The 18,125-nt window shown below is 41.3% G+C and overlaps 1 non-coding gene across 1 annotated transcript; it reads right to left on the reverse strand.

Annotated features, from left to right (window-relative positions):
- Positions 1–3,025: 3,025 nt before the first annotated feature.
- On the reverse strand, positions 3,026–3,102 carry TRNAS-CGA (transfer RNA serine (anticodon CGA)). Its single transcript has one exon. It is a non-coding gene; the product is annotated as a tRNA-Ser (tRNA).
- Positions 3,103–18,125: the final 15,023 nt, after the last annotated feature.

Raw genomic sequence — 18,125 nt, forward strand, 5'->3', positions numbered from 1 at the left:
AAGCCATCTCTTTTTAAGTTTAAAATCAGTTAATTTTCAGGTGGCTTATTTTTATTTTCCAAGGGCACAAGTAATTCGAAGATTTGAATGTCCTCTTTTCCATGCCTTTCTTGTCCATAATAAAGTGGTAGGTCCACCAGCCACTTGCGTTCTAGTTTTGCACATCCCAGCGCCAGTACAATCGGATGTATTTCGGTCGCTCTCCCTAAACCGGAGTAGTATAACGGGATGTTTGCTTACGGGCTAGAAGACAGCAGGAATCGTTAGCGCCATCAGAAATGTACCCGTCGAACGAACACAGGTACGAAGAACACCTACCTTAAAACAGGTAATGAGCACACTGACAGGAAGCCGGTATTGTGTACGCTGGGATTGCCCATCGCGTTCGAAGCTTCTCAGTAGCTCACATGGCAAGGGCAGAGTGGCGTGCGTGATAGTGGACGTTCGTCGAAGGTTCGAACACCCCACGTGTAATTTTCTTTATTCTTTTACCGTCAGTTGCCTGGAATGTGGTAAGATTGCATACGTAATAGTTTTCACAGACTGATTTGTTCATTTGGCCCTGTAAAGAGCCATATGTACCGTGGCGTGGGATATTGAGCTGGGCTGGACGAGGATGAGGAGGTGATGGTCTGTGGCTAGGACACAGGCAACCACTTAGCTACGTCGTTAGGCAGTTAGCTTCGTAGATCATAGGTAGAGCAAAGTGTGCCCCTTTGGAACGATAGCAACATGCGATGCACGTAGGTGTGTAGCTGAGCAAACTCCCCTCCTTCGAGGCAAGTCACAACATAGCACAAAGCTTATTCACTACCTCGTGATGTATTACAGCGACGAGTATGTCGATATGTTACTCATCAATGGAGAAGCTAGACAGAAAGCATACCAGGCACAACGCCTGTATCAAGAAGGGTATTCGGTTAGACGACAACCGACTGGCATGTTATTTCGGAGTGTGGAAAAACGTCTTCGGGCGTCCCTGGAAAGAACACGGCCTGTTCGAGGTCATCCCATGACGTCTGCTCAAAATGAAGAACATGTAGTGAAAGCTATCAGAAATAACCCTCACACTGCCACACGGGCTACTGCACAAGAGACGAACATCTGCCGAGCGTTTTTTTATGCGGATATTGAATACCTTTCAGTTTCACCCATACCATTTTCACTTACAAAATGGACTCCATGGTCGTGATTTCTAAGCACGGATGGCCTTCCGTCAACGGACCCTACAGCATGTGGGCACTGATCCCGCTGTTTTAGTGACAATCTTATTTACGGACGAAGCACAGTTCCACAACAAAGGAACCGTTAATCGATATAATATGCATTGCTGCAGTGTAGATAATCCCCACTGGGTACGGCAAGCAGCTTTTCAGATATAGTGGGGCTTGAACGTTTTGTGTGGCATCGTGAGTGATCACCACATAGATTCCCGTTTCTTTGAGGGACATCTGATGGGAGGACGCTACCTGTGGTTTCTCCAAGATAATCTACCACCACTCTTGGAACTTGAGCCACTCCTTCACCGCTGCTTGACGTGGTTTCAACATGACGGAGCCCACCAGATCGCCAGATCTTGCGACCCTGGATTTTTTTTGTGGAACCATGTAAAACAACTGTTGTATGCACAGCAGCCTGCCAGTCCTGGTCACCTTAGACAGGTCATCACCGATGAGCGCCGATCCGTTACGCCGGAGACGTTACAATGTGCCAGGCGGTACATCATGAAGCGCAGTACTGTATCGACCTCGGAGGTCGTCAATTCGAGCGGGCGCTGCGTTAAACGACGTAGGTAACTGATTTCCTGTCACATGATTCCTAGCCTCTTACAAGAAAGCTCCATACAACATGCCACCATACCAACGGCCCTTTTTTGGGCCAGATGAACAAATCAGTCTGCGGAAGCTATTAAATATGGAAATTTGCCACATCCGAGGAAACAGGCTCTAAAACGAAATGAATAATATTTGCTTCGGCTTCGAGTTTCCTCACCATCGAGCACTGTTTATTTCGAAATCTCCGAAAAAGTGAGATAGTGCGAGGATTTATATGCATCGGGCAGTTCCCAGTCTACATAATACATGTGCCCGGTCTCTATGTGTGTATGTGTGTGTGTGTGTGTGTGTGTGTGCACCTCCTGTTGTAAAGTACATGTTCTTCGCATCTGTGCTGGTTTTACGGGTTTACTCGGGGTACTCATAATTAATTAATAGTGACGTTCACGATCCCTGCTCTTTTCTAGCCGCTAACCTTATATCTCATTTTATTACCCTGGTTTAGGTAGCGGGACCGATGTATTTCAGAATTGCAGTACCGGTAAATGCGGCGTGTTGCTTGAAACTAGATCGCAAGGGGCTGGTGAACCACCCGGTATGTTATGGACAAGGAAGCCATGGGAAAGGGGAAATCAAATCCTCCAATTCTTTGTGTCCTTGGGAAATCGATTGAAAATTAACTATGAGCGTTAATATTACAATCGTTATGAAGAACAAGTGCTTGATCAGAAGCGACGTGTCCTGTACAAAATTGAGATGTCACTTGAAATCTCGACCGAGCTCGATAGCTGCAGTCCCATAAGTGCGGCCAGTATCCGGTATTCGGGAGATAGTGTGTTCGAACCCCACTGTCGGCAGCCCTGAAGATGGTTTCCCGCAGTTTCCCATTCTCACACCAGGCAAATGCTGGGGCTGTATTTTAATTAAGGCCACGACTGCTTTCTTTCCACTTCCAGCCCTTTCCTGTCCTATCTTCGCCATAAGACCTTTCTGTGTCGGTGCGACGTAAAGCAAGTTGTAAAAAAGAAAGAACTTGAAATCTGTCAAAAAGGAAGTGGGAATAAACTGTGAAAACAAATACTTCATGCACTTAACAATTTAAGGACTTCAGAAAGTTGAATGAGCGAAATCATTTTGAACTTGTGCAATGACCTATTTAGATAAATCGAAACAGACTTTCAACGTATTAGGTCGTGTTACGTACATGTAGTACGTGTTGAAGAGATGTTAAGTACAGAACAAAAATCGCCAGCCGGACACCAGTGGGATCCGAACCCACAACCTCCCGATTTCGCGTCGGTTGCTCTACCAATTGAGCTATGGTGGCCTAGGCCAGGCTCATTCTGTTTGAAAGGATCTGAGCTACAGGTCTGGCACTGCTGCTAGCGCACTGTTGAGTGCGTTTAAGTTCTGTACTTAACATCTCTTCAACACGTACTACATGTACGTAACACGACCTAATACGTTGAAAGTCTGTTTCGATTACAATGCGATCGTGAAAATTCAATATTCATTATTTAGATCAAAGCGCGCACTTTTGCACAAGTTTCCAAGCACCAGTAGTATGGGTGAAGTGGCTCAAAATTCTACATAAGATCTTCCCTAAAAAGTAATGCAATAAGGAGGGAAGTGTTTGCTTTAGACCACATCGATTGCAATGAAACTTGGCTGAATGGTCAATTAAAACATTATAAACTGTCTTCTTTCTTTCTTAATCTGCTTACCCTCCAGGGTTGGTTTTTCTCTCGGACTCAGCTAGGATCCCACCTCTACCGCCTCAAGGGCAGTATGTTGGAGGGCGAGACATTGGGCCAGGGGATACAACTGGGGAAGAGGACCATTACCTCGCCCATGGGGGCCTCACTTGCTATGCTGAACAGGGGCTTTGGTGGAGGATGGGAAGATTGGAAGGGATAGAAAAGGAAGAGGGAAGGAAGCGGCTGTGGCCTTAAGTTAGGTACCATCCTGGTATTTGCCTGGAGGAGTGGGAAACCACGGAAAACCACTTCCAGGATGGCTGAGGTGGGAATCGAACTCACCTCTACTCATTTGACCTCCCGAGGCTGAGTGAACCCTGTTCCAGCCCTCGTACAACTTTTCAAATTTCATGGAAGAGCCGGGAATCGAAACCGGGCCTCCGGGGGTGAAAGAGGGGGACACATCATAAACTTAATGGCACATACCTATTACTCGAAGTACTGTACACAGAAAGTAAATATAGAAGATTGCTTGCCTAAATTACCTCTGCCACTATAATGAAACAGAGCTAGTAGTGGGGAACTTTGATAAATGCTGTATTGACGCTCACGGTCCGAAATTCAAAGAAGACGTTCAAGACTAAATTAGACGTTTGCAGAGATGATAACAAAAGGGATCATACTGCCACGGGATCTACTATTTTTGCAACAACACATTCACAGGGGAGGGTGATTTTGGTGCCTTAAATTTTGACATATTTCTAGGTGTATTTGGGCCACTGATTCCAAAAAAGCTTTCAGTTTTGCCCTATCAGCTGTAGTTCGTAAGACATAGCTTATTCACGTTATATGCGAGTCTAACCATTCTGGGGTCCGGATCCATGTCTAAATTGTTAGCGGGCTGTCCTTTGGTCACAGGGTTCCCGGGTTCTATTCCCGGCAAGGTCGGGAACTTTTACCATAATTGGTTAATTCCCCTGGCACGGGGACTGGGTGTATGTATCTTCCTCATCATCATCTCATCCTCATCACGACGTGCAGGTCGCCTACGTGCTTCGAATCAAAAGACCTGCACCAGGAATCTCCGCAGGCCACATGGCATTATTATTATTATTATTATTATTATTATTATTATTATTATTATTATTATTATTATTATTATTATTATTAGACCATACTGGTCCCCATATACAAGTATTTCACTTGCATATACTTAATTTTTTACGTACTTACTTACTTACTTACTTACTTACTTACTTACTTACTTACTTACTTACATACTTCATCTGTTTACCCTTCAGGGTCGGTTTTTCCCTCGGACTCAGCGAGGGATCCCACCTTTACCGCCTCAAGGGCGGTGTCCTGGAGAGTGAGACTTTGGATCGGGGGATACAATTGGGGAGAATTACCAGTACCTCGCCCAGGCGGCCTCACTTGCAATGCTGAATAGGGGCCTTGTAGGGGGATGGGACGATGGGAAGGGAAAGATAAGGAAGAGAGAAAGAAACGGCCGTGGCCTTAAGTTAGGTACCGTACCAGCATTAGTCTGGAGGAGAAGTGGGAAACCACCGAAAACCACTTCGAGGATGGTTGAGGAGGAAATCGAACCCCTCTACTCAGTTGACCTCCCGAGGATGAGTGGACCCCGTTCCAGCCCTCGTACCATTTCAAATTTCGTTGTAGAGCCGGAAATCGAACCCAGGCCTCCGGGCGTGGCAGCTAGTCACACTAACCAATACACCACAGAAGCGGACCGTCACTTGCATATAATAGAAAAAAATACGTTGTACGGACCAAGCCCATTCTTTGACATTAAGCAACTATATCTATCTAACCACCATTATTTACTGATATATTTTTCGCATTAGGTTCATTAAGTTTCTTCCACCAGGTCGCTGAATCCTTGTTTCTGTTATTTCCTCCGAAGTAATATTCTTGGCACTCTTGCCTGATGCTCCAACAGTAGTGCGCCATCACATGTATTATCTGCGCACTTTTTAGTGATAGATTTTTGTACTCGTTGGAGAAGTAAGAAGGGTTCCGTTAATACTGCCAACTGAATGGAAATGAAATCTGAATTGAATCGATAATATGATCGATCGATATGACTTTTATAAACCTTTATTATTTTAAGCAAACAACTGTGTCACACACACAATATATAATACTATATAACATTTTCCGTTGCGAAACGTGTTCCTAGCATGAATTCAATAGTTTGGCTTTGCTGTGTAAACAACAACAGTACGAGTACGTAAAGTGTACGCCAGATGTCGCACAGCGATGATAAGCGATTCTTAGTTTGTGTTTCAAAGGTTGCCAAAACGAATCTCGAAGATAACCGAAGACGACCACTTCAGCACTAGGGTGTAAATCTATCACTAAAAAGTGCGCAGATAATATATCCTATCGTTCACGACACCGTTCTTCCATTGCTCTTGTTACCTGGTGAAAACGCTAACCCTGTTCCTCGCTTACAACTCCAAGTCAGTCTGTAAATCGGTCCAAATGACTGTGCAGGCCGTGTAATTTGATGTTCATGTTACAACCAAGTGCACAAAAAGCAGCCTGCATATTCTCCACTAGTTTAACATAGTTAGGAGCCTTATTGTTTCTCAGGAAATTCTTCACCACTATACGGAATGATGACCGGGCAGCTGTCTCAGCATTGTTCATTGTGTCTTGAACTTTCTGTTTTTTTATCAGTAGGCGGATTTGTGGACCACCAAAGGTACCTGGTTTTATTTTTCCACTCAGTGCGGGAGACGTTTTACATACGTAGCCAAAACATGATCCATCACTATTCAACGCCTTGATTAACTGCTTAATTAATAGGCAGTGATGGCAATATGATGATCTTTCTTTCACCCAAAGTTTTTATGATTATATTTCTTCCTCCAACGATCACGCTTTCTCTAAGAGGCCACTGGCTTCTCACCCAGTGCTGATCTTTAGCTCTAGAGTCCCATAGACGTATAAAGCATGGGAACTTGGTGTTCCCCCCTTGTTGTCCTAAAGGAAAATTCACCTCCTTGAGATCGACACAGATAACGCATTGGTGATCGCGTTATGAGAACGCCTCTAGCGCTGTGGGTATTGTAGATTGATATGCACCCATACCAACTGAGTAACCAATTCAACGTATAAATGAATGAATACTCTTCCCTCCCAGTCACGTATGACCACCAACAGAGGAGAGCGTATTCGTTTACCGTAATCCAAATTATTACATGGAGTTGAACTTAATATATACCAATTACCAAAATGTTATAATAATATTTGAAACATATGTTAAATATCCAGTACATAGGATACAACCTTATTTATACTACATATGAATGGACGAAGACAATGAACTGAATCCCCCCACTAGCCACGGATGACCACCAACCGTGGGAGAGATTTCACGTCTACTGCAACCATCACAATCATATGCATCTAGAGTTGCTGGATTTAGGAAATACCAAACGTCTTCTTACATATGAATGAACAAAGTTAACGAACAGTACGACCCCCCCCCCCTTCCTGTCACTGCAACCAGTATAGTTATTTTCTGGAAAATAACAAAGACATTTTTATTACATATGACCGAACGAAAACAACAAACAGACATCCCCCACCACAGTCAAGGATATCTGGATGACTACCAACCGTGGGAGAGACCATTCACTCATCGCAATCATCGCTATTACATGCCACAGGTTTTGTTCGTTTTAAAAAATTGCCGAAATTATTCCAACTAACAAACTGGAGTGACAAATTGGGATTGACCTGTATTAGGTTCCCATTATGCAAAAGAACACACTTTAGGCTGCACTTGGAGCTATCTATAAATAACCGCCTTTCATTTGGTATGTATTTTCTTATACCCAGTTTCATTAATAGTCCTTCAACATTGATGCAAAAAATAAATTGGTTTAATGTTGTGAAGAATGGCAGGAAATATGTTTCTCCTTTTGATTAGACTGTGGTATTTCTTCCCTGTAACAGATGTTGTTTCTCTGACAGACTGGAAGCTAACAATTCAGACGACTTCTTTCGAAGATTTCGATCTCTTATAAGGTCGTTCAATTTCGCTTGATTAAAACCGGATGTAACTAATGAAGGTCCAGCAAAATCACTGTCATTTTGCTCGGCATATCTTTCAGTTGATTCATCCTTTTCTTCTGATGACACTGGAAGACTTGTAAACATTGGAACAAGTATATCTGCAGAGCGTAGATCGGGATATATACATTCATTCTGGTTATTGCTATTGATTCCCTTTATATTAACTGAAAAAAGTGTCCGCCTTCGTAGCGTAACGGTTAGTGTTATTAGCTGCCGTCCTCGGGGGCCCGGGTTCGATTCCCGGTACTGCCAGAAATTTAAGAATGGCAGGAGGGCTGGTACGTGGTTCAAATGGTACACGCAGCTCACCTCCAATGGGGGTGTGCCTGAAAAGAGCTGCACCACCTCGGGATGAGGACACGAGTTCACTTCAACTGAAAAAAGTAACAGTCATCAATGTGGTTTATTGGTTCTCGCCATATCATCAGTTCCCCAGATATCAAGCACTCTCGTTTCTCATTTGTCCACAGTAGCAGATGTTCCGTACACGTTTTACATACAATATTAAGTGCCAATCCTTACATCGGTCTCCATTTTTTCTTTGAAATAGGACAAATAAGCTCTTTATACAAAGTCAGTTACGGGTTTTCTTTGCTGAATGAATGTGTAATCTCTACAGGTGAAATAAATCGCATCAGGTTTCTTGACATATTTTCTTCATGATGAAATCATGTCAGTGCCTATAAAAAGAATAAATAAATGTCAGAATAGTTAAAGTACATATGCAAACAACAACCTGAATAGAGCTCAGATAAAATCAATTAGTTTGCAAAAAATCGATTTAATGGTGGTAGTGTGAAAACAAAGTAGTCATAAGAGCAATGTAAAATGTTATCATTAATATCTCATAAACTAGAGCTACTAGAACGAAACGGATGGCATTTTCGGAATCAGCAGCGCGAAAATGCCCAGAATCATGCGAAACATTTTCAGACAGCCCTATCATTTCCGTTCCCCAATGAAAATGTTTCCAAGAAGAAATCGATTTTCGTTAACAAGTAGAAACATTTGTAGAGGGAATTCGATAAGCGGTTGAAGAAAGTGATTTAAGCCCCTAGGAATTTAACATATTGCACCCTCCGAATTGACCGGTAGAGGGTGCTGTATGAATCGATCGCTATTGTGTAGCAAATATAATAAACTAACAAGGGAACTGTTTGGGTTGGACCACATCGATTGCTATGAAACTTGGCTGAATTGTCAATTAAATAATTATAAACTTAATGACACATATCTATTACTCGCAGTATGGAGCACAGAAAGTAAATATAAAATATTGATTGCCAAAATTACCTCTGCCACTATAATGAAGCAGGGACAGCAGTAGGAAACCTCGTTAAATGCTGACTTGGCACTCACGGTCCGAATTTCCAGCTAGAAATTCAAGACTAGATTAGGCGTTCTTGGAGACGATGACTAAAGAGAGATCATATCGCCACGGAATCCAATAATTTCGCAACACATACTTGTATGATTATACCGCTCATGAAGATAATCGGAACTACGTTACATTTCACCTGGTGAAGAACGCCTGGGTCAGCTTCCTATGTCAATGAACAGTGACTTCCGTAGCATAAAAATATTTGTCAATAAATAAATCAGGAAATACGCCAAGGCAGATCTCACGGTATATCTGGATGGTGTCGTAAGGGCATGTGTGCATTTCTTAGAGACTTGTTTTCTTCTGATAGAATCTTGGAAACCAAAGATGTATTCTGAAATATACAGTTAAACAATTCAATTAGGAATTCAACTCTTTTAGGAACTAATTGCATTAAAATGTACAGGCCTAAATCGTTTGACAGACGTTGATTTATTTCGGCCTTAGGAAGGTATAGAATTATTACGAATGCAATTTAGATTGGTTTATACGTCTACTTTAGTCTATCATAGACTTTGCTGCTTTTACAATTCTTCATCCAGTATGCGTTTTCAACGCCAAATTTTGAAATTCAATTCATAATTGATTCTATAGAATTTCGTATTTGGTTCAACAGCCCAAATCATTCGAAATATCGTTAGTGTACAGCTTCAAATATGATCACTCCGAAACGTGGCAAAATGAGCACTGTTTGATTCGTATATTTATTAGGTGTGTTCTCTGTGAATTTATTCAGATGCCATCATTGTATAATTTGCCCATTACACAATTTCTACAGTTATTTCGTGTAGTACTACCTAAATTTTGGGACATCATATATAATAATTTCGTAAAAAATCAGTAAACTTTTCGTATTTGGAACTTACTAAATATCACCACGTTTCATCCTAAATTGTGCTCCATCTAGGATGGCAACATACAGGTTTGCCCTTTAAAAAATCTCTTGTTCTTTTGGATTGAGCTGGTTTGATTTTGGTCCCAGAATTAATTACAGTGTCCTTTCATTGTGAGCTATTACTCCCACCGAGGGAAAGTGAGGGTGTATTCAAAAGTAAGTATAATTTTTGTATCACATATCTGTTACTAACATTATGGCCTACGATTTCTTTTGTACTTTCCTCGATTTTAGAATTGTAGGTTGGAACGCCGAACAAATTCTTAACATGTATTGGCGCAGGGAAAGTAGGCGTATATAAAGAAGACTGATTGCCAAAATGACCTCTGCCACTATAAGGAAGCAGCGCCAGTAGCAGGAAATGTAAATAACCTTGTGAAATGCTGTATTGACACTCACGGTCCAAACTCCAAGTGGACACTCAACACTAGAAATGTAAATACTCTTTCATTACTGGAGCTCTGAGGCCAGCCATAGGAAGTTTGCCGAGCTCTCTTCAGGCGAAAATTTCTGGGTGGCGTCTTCGTAAAGTGATTAGATTTCATTCTATACTCGTATTCTGGTCGGTTTTCTCATTTTGTTAGCGAGAATTAGGGGAGATATAATCCTACTCCATTAAAGGATTTCTCAGTATGAATCTTACTCACAACCACTATTGTCAACGGTGGTATATCATTTTAAAATTACAAATGAATCGCATATGAAGATTGCGAGTGCTCTCTATTCATGACATCTATACACTACATAGGGTGTATTTCTGGAGACATGTAGCAAGCATTGTCAAATCAATAGTACGTAACGAACAAGGGAAAAGTTCGCAAGGTATATGGTAAATATGAATCACTTGGACTATTTCACAAAGACAAAAAACTGTATTCTTTTCTAATAAGGATATACCTTAAATCTTCTGTATGTCTTAACATTTGCAGAATAACACAAAAATATAGGTGCTGCTCCAAAGTTCAGAGGTAATTTTACATATGTATGAAATTATATAGAATGTACACATTGAGTGATATGTGGGATGGCCGTTTTATCACCAGCTATATTCATCGTAAGTCTCTCATTCAACTTCCACCCATTTAGGTATCGTCAGAATTCCTTGAATGAAAAGTTGTTCACTACTTCAATGCTATCACGACCCCTCCATAATTGTTTTCGTCTCGAAGCCAAACTGGTTCTACGCGATTGGAACTTCAACATGTGTAGGAAGATGCACTCCATTCAATGTAAAATAGAGGATACTTGTATGAAAGAAATTTTTATCTTTTTATGCATAAATTGGCTTCTAGACGAAAATTGTGTTAATATTTGTACCAAATATTTCACTAGCAATATATATCACGACAATACAACTCCTGAAATTATGCTTTATATGAACATTGGTGCAATTATTAAGAGGGCAAGCGGATACATTTGGACAACCTAGAGTTTAGGTAACGACATTTGAACGTAGTTTAAATATTATGCTAGGAGATATCTATATTGTGAAATTTCCCTACACATTTGAATGTTTGGTTTCATTTTGATATTTGGTATCAAAAATAATGAACAATACCACAGCTGTTACTTCTAGAAAGTCTCAAATAGACGAATGTACTGTATTTCCTAAAGATCGCATTTCTGTTAGAGAAATGTGAAGGAACTCTGTACGTCAACAACTCATACTACTGTTGTAGTTCATACCTCATCTGCCCGCTTTGTAATTATTTCGAATAGGGCGGCCCATGGCTGGGAAATGAAGGACATTGGAAGACATTCAACTTTCTCAAGAAATACTTGGGTTAATTTGCAATGTCCGTAAATCTAATTATACGCATACAACAGTGTAGTTCCATTTATAAAAGACAAACTTAGTACTCTTATCTCAGCAGACATTGACACACTGGAAAAGAAAGCACTGCAAAATTTCAATGATGTAGGGCCTACCCCATGTTAATATTACTGAAAGTGACAAGAAGTTTTACAATATTTTTGAAGTTTTACGAGTTATTCGAGGTGAACGTTTTGTCTGCTCCACCCTGAATGCTCGTCATATGAACAGTACAATTCAGTCATTAATAAAGGAGCAGACATAAACTTTCAGTTCAGTAAGTAATACATTTTCAAAACAGTAGTCACAAAATCATAGACCACAATTAAAAAGATGGACGTGTTTAGAGATTGCAAGATATTCGTGTCCTCATTCCGAGAGGTTGCAGCTCTTTTCTAGTACACTCCCCTTGCGGGGTGAGCTGCATGTACAATTTCAACAATATATCAGCCCTCCTGCCATTCTTAAATTTCTGGCAGTACCGTGAATCTACCCCGAGCCCCCGCGGACAGCAGCTAATAACACTAACCGTAACACTGCGAAGGAGGACGTGTTTAAAGTTAATAATCTATATTATAAACATACATACTATGTACGGTCATCATTGTTTCTTCGAACCCGTTCTGGCTTCTCCCGGCACTAAAAGCCATACGCCATTTCATTTCATTGTTTCCTCAATTTCGTACCCCGGTCCGCAGATTCTCACATTTTTTGTAGTGTTTCTTGCTTCACCGCCTGGCTTCAGATAATGTCATCAATATTTCCTCGCAGTTTGTGCATGTGTAGTTTCAATAACCCCCATGCTTGTGGTGCTTGCACAATTACTTAGTACAGGGACGGGGAAGCATGTGACATTCTCTCTCCTTTAGTGAACGGTCAGTATGGTGCCTTCGATTCAGAGATGCCTGGCTACGATATCCGGCCAAATCGAGAATTTTACCTAAGTTTGGTTAATTCCACAGGCTCGGGGACTGGGGTTTAGTGTTAGTCTTAATACACACAGCACACCAGACCATGTAGATCCTGGCTCAGTCTGGTGGTATTTGAAGGTGCTCCAATATGTCAGCCTCGTGTCCGTAGATTTACTGGCAGGTAAAACAACTCCAGCGGGTCTAAATTCCGGCACCATGGTGTCTCCAAAAGCCCTAAAAGTAGTTAGCACGATGAAAATAAAGTAACATCATTATTATGATTGTTATTATTATTATTATTATTATTATTATTATTATTAATTTTATTATTTCCTTCTTAATCTGCTTACCCTCCAGAGCAGGTTTCTCCCTCGGACTCAGCGAGGGATCCCACCTCTACCGCCTCAAGGACAGTGTCCTGGAGTGTGAGACATTGAATCGGGGTATACAACTGGGGAGAATGACCAATACTTCGCCCAGGCGGCCTCACCTGCTACACTGAACAGGGGCCTTGGAGGGGGATGGGAAGATTGGAAGGGATAGACAAGGAAGAGGAAAGGAAGCCGTGGACTTAAGTTAGGTACCATCCTTTATCTGAATGATCATTGTAGTGGCAACGGTTATTAGGGCTCAAGAGTTCGTGTGTGTTTCCCATGAATAATGTACCATGGAGTGCTGTAGAGAATGCGTTCTGACACGGAAATAAAGCGTTTCCGGAGGATTGTCCTTCTTCTTCTACGTATGAGAAATGTATCTTGGAAGTTTGGCCGTACCCTATTGTTACATGCTATACACAGAATGGTCCACCACAACCTTAAAATGCATTAATACAAGTAATTAATCTAAAACTGCCAGTCTTTATGGTCGAAATTACTCTGCTTACTACCGATTTTACTGGCGGGATGTAGTGTTTACAGTGCACTATGTCTTCTGATACAGGGTGGAATAAATTTGTTACTTTCATTGACCTGTCTCGGTCTCATCCTTTTCTTTGACAATATGAAAGTGACCGAAGTATGAGTGATTTAGTAAAACCGTAACTTATGCAGCCGGTCTCTGTTAAGAATGAAGTGAAAATATCGCTCATAGGATCTGTTGGTGCATGCATTTCAGTGGGCTTGTCAGACTGATTTGTAATAGCAACGTCTGGCTCAGTGAGGAAAGCAATAGGAAACTACCTAACTGCTCATTTCCCTAGTATGCCTCTTCAGTGATACCTAGGCTGTCTATGACAGCTGTTGGTGGAGTTGTAGAGGATCAGACCAGCCTTCGGGCTGAATACCCAACATGCGTACATACAACGACATGTCAGCAGCGTAATATGAGCCAACCTTGCCCAGGAAAAGTGACTAAATGTAATCTAAGCTCCAGGGACGAACATACCATTCCACAGACATGCTGTTAATTACGTGTTGTAATACAAGTATCGCTAGTACGATCAAGTTGGTATGTTGTGCAGAATCATAGAACCTAAATAATTGCTCGTATTATTATTCTCGTATCAGAAACATACATGTTGTACACAGTTATAATTACTATATTACGTTTGCCCAAAACTTGGCCACTTCCAATGCATTTTTTGATGCTTGATATAGTTCATCTTCTGTGCAAGAGGCTGGACATAGTCGACACTAGAGCATATGTTCGATGTGCAAAGAGCATGCACAATAAACTCGCTTCCTGTGATATAAGGGATGTGTCGTCATTGTCAATGAATCGGTAAAATACCGGTAAATTCTCTGAGATCTGAAAATAGAAGCATGTTTCGAATCCTGCTCTATGCGTTCAATTCTTAAGGTATTCTCAGCTTAATTGTACGCACAGTATGTAAGACAAAGTGTCCCCTCTGAAACAGTAATGCAGTATGTGTTAAGCACGTATGCTGTCTAAACTCCACACACCGAGCCTTGTGATTAGGGTCTTGCACCTATGAGCTTGCATTCGGGAGATAGTGGGTTCGAACACCACAATCGGCAGCCCTGAAGATAGTTTTCCGTGATATCCCACTTTGACGCCAATCAAATGATGGAGATGTACCTTAATTAATTATTCCCACTCTTAACTTTTTCCTATTCCATCGGCGCCATAAAACCTATCTGCGTCCGTACGACGTAAAGGAAATTGTATGAAAAAAATAAAAGTTCACAATTTAAAATATTCATTCACTCGTGTAGTGCGAGCGAACATAATTGTTTTAGTAATCTACAGTCGTGACGGTTTCCAGTGTCCATATCACGTCCACAGTAATAGACAGTAAAATATCGTCTTGTCTAGGATTTGCACCAAGCCTATGTACGGCCTGGCTTCTTAACAATACGGGTGCGTGCTTTTATCACATTAGCTAGGACAAGTGGGGAGTTCCCAGTGTATATGATATTTGTTCATAGCCTTAATGCACACTGCCTGTTCTAACGTAAGTGTTATTCATAGTTGCGATCGTTTCATGCATTTATTACACTTTCTACCAGTGAATTACCATTAGCGCAAACGATTCTGTTTGCACTGTTGAGCTTAAACAAATAAATTATAATTATGAGCATCACTATTGTCGTTTGTACAACCATCCACCCGCTCTGAGCAGAATGTCAAAATACTAGTCCGATGTGAGACGGTTATCTATCCCGTGAAGCACTCCCACCCCATTAGACGATATCCACCCGCAACACGACACAGATATGCGGCCACTACGTGAATACTCGGCTATGTATATTTTGTCGCACTGAGCTCACCGTGGCCTGTAAAAATGAACGGGCCCAGCCAAAGCCGATCTGAAAGAAGTCTCATCGGTGATCACATGATCCGAATAACAATTTTAACTCCATCTCGGCAAAACCACATCGATCGTCCAATTGTTCATTTGAGAGAGACTCTTTGGCGGCAGTTTTTCTTAAGTGGAGTCCTGTTTCTCGTAATCGTTTACGGACCGTGTATGGATATTCAGAAAATTGGGTCGTCTACATGAGCTCCTTCGACATTATGGAAGAGATCTCCTGTGATTTTCGAACTAAATTGTTGTATTCTTCTCTGGCAGAAACCTACTTTATACCAGTGCCCGGTGAACATCCAATGACCCCTGACATCCTCCCCGGCTGTATCCATCTCTGAGCAGCACCAGGCGAAACACCACACCAAATCGCTGCTTCACGAATGCTAAAACTGCCGTGCTGGGCGAGGTGTCTTCACGGGCATCAATAATGTCAGAATGGAGTTAAGCATTTAGCATCCAAGTTAGCTCGGCCAAACTTGACGTTTTAGTTGTCTGACGTCATCACGGTGTGTTCATTCGGGAACAAAATAATCGAACACGTCAGGATTTGAACCTTAGCTGTTATGGTAGGTACGCATGCTGTAGCCTACAGCTCACCCACTGCGTTACGTAGGGGCGTTCCACGTGCTTATAATCTCATCGTGCTGTATGCTGGAGCATGTCAACACAATGCGTGCCACAAAACGCATCGAGCTCTTTGTACAGAGACGAAAATAGCCGCAATAGACGTGTATTTCATGTTTCCAGAGGTGCGACAATTTTGTATTGTTCATCTGTACACGCTGGGCAGGCGATATCCAGTTCAACAGCATGTTTCCCCGGTTATACAGTGCGATCATAAAGCGCTCCTCAAAGCTAATAACCCCTTTCCCAACCAGTATGACTTCATTATCCTCCTGTAATAATCAAATATACACAGCCATTAATTATTTATTTTCTGATCGCAGCCAGTACATCAACATAAACACATCCACTTTGATCAACATTTTAGAGTTTCCTCTCATCTCCCATTTGTCCCCAGGGAGCCCTACCGACCTGCAAACATGCCATAGCCGGCCGTGGTGAGAAAATTAGTGAAGTCTTCCACCCACCCCACAATTCCTGGAACAGATCGCTGTACAGTCTACCAGACAGAACGCCATACAGAAAATATAAGAGTACATAGAAGTAGGAGGTTGAATTGCTGAGAATACCAGCGTCATGGAACAGACGTCACCTTACGTCTTGTGCATACGGTAGCCATAGCATACTGAAAAATACAACACAACATAGTTTTCACTGGAGGTTAGATTGTGCAACGCTCCTTTAAAAGGATCATTAAGGTAGCATTCAAGCGTAATTTGCATCAACAAGGGGTCAGTTCTATACTTTATATAAAAAATATACGTAATGAACAAAACCTCCTTTCGAAAGGAAGTAACTTCAATTAAATGAAAATTACTGCGGCTGCCTCTGGTACACGAAATTCCAAGTATGGCAAGCAGAACTACTGGAGTGTTTCGTTCAAAAGAGAACATGTGAGTAATAAGAATGTATTTCGTGCTTACATATCCTCAGCCTTTTAACTCAAGAGAACGACAGAAATTTCACTCTAGAACACTGCTGTAAAATTGAAATTACCAGTTGGACTGCATGGGTTCCATTTATGATGGCCTCTACCAGGAATTCAAGAAAAGAACGAACTAGTAACTGTAGATTTATATAAAACTTTAAGTATTTGAATAGATGAACATTCATCATTTTTTCAAGTTAATGCACTGTGGTACTAACATAAGATGATTATAAATTGAATGTAATTTTGTTATGAAAGAACTATAATCGGAGTTGTAACTTAATCAAGCCCATGGCCGCTTCTTTCAGCGTCCTAGCCTTGCTCCATTCCAATGACACCCTAAGACCTGTCTGTGTCAGTGCGACGCAAAATAATAGCAAAAGAAAAATGTTCTAGCAATGTTTTGGTGAAAACTATGGGAAGGGTACATTTTAGTCAAGCACGTTTCTTACATTTTTAATTTGACTGTTTCACTATGTTGTGTGATCTGACATCCATGGAGTAGTCTAAGGTAACATATCGGTCACTTTTCTGAAAAGGTGTTCTATGTCGTTTACGATTTCACGAAAGACGAAAATGGAAGCAAACGAAAGAGAAGAATGGAAGTAAATTAAAAACATGAAGTATAAAAGTATCTGTAGGAATATGTTGAGAACTTCAGAATTTATTTTGGCAGAATCTCAAGCTCGAATCGTATTTATTTTGACCATTAAGCGAATAATTACGAAATTAGTCATATCCCGAGAGTAGAGGTCCATAAATATAATATAAAACAAATACATAGATTTTCAAAACCTAAACAGGGAACGAACTTTCAGCACGGATATATACCGTTTTACATTTGTATGTAAACTCCATGGGACCTAGCCGCCAAACATGTCGGTTGTCATTTGTCTGGTGTGAAAATGGGAAAACACTGAAAACCATCTTCAGGGCTGCCGACAGTGGGATTCAAACCCACTGTCTCCTGGATGCAAGCTCACAGCTGCGCGATCCTAACTGCACGGCCAACTCGCCCGGTGCTGATTGTGTGGACTTTTCAGTAAAATATTCTGATTAATTTAAAAGGAAACAAGCGCATGTAGGTGCGATAATATTGAAATAATACAGCGAAAACGGAAACGTTGTGGCTACAGACAGCTGTAATTGTCAGAAATTTCTGATATTCTTATACAAGGTTTATTTTTTATTTTTTAAAATTCTATTTGTTCGTAGCGTCGGCCT

The sequence above is a fragment of the Anabrus simplex genome, chromosome 2 (genome assembly GCF_040414725.1).
Source record: "Anabrus simplex isolate iqAnaSimp1 chromosome 2, ASM4041472v1, whole genome shotgun sequence".
Lineage (NCBI taxonomy): Eukaryota > Metazoa > Arthropoda > Insecta > Orthoptera > Tettigoniidae > Anabrus > Anabrus simplex.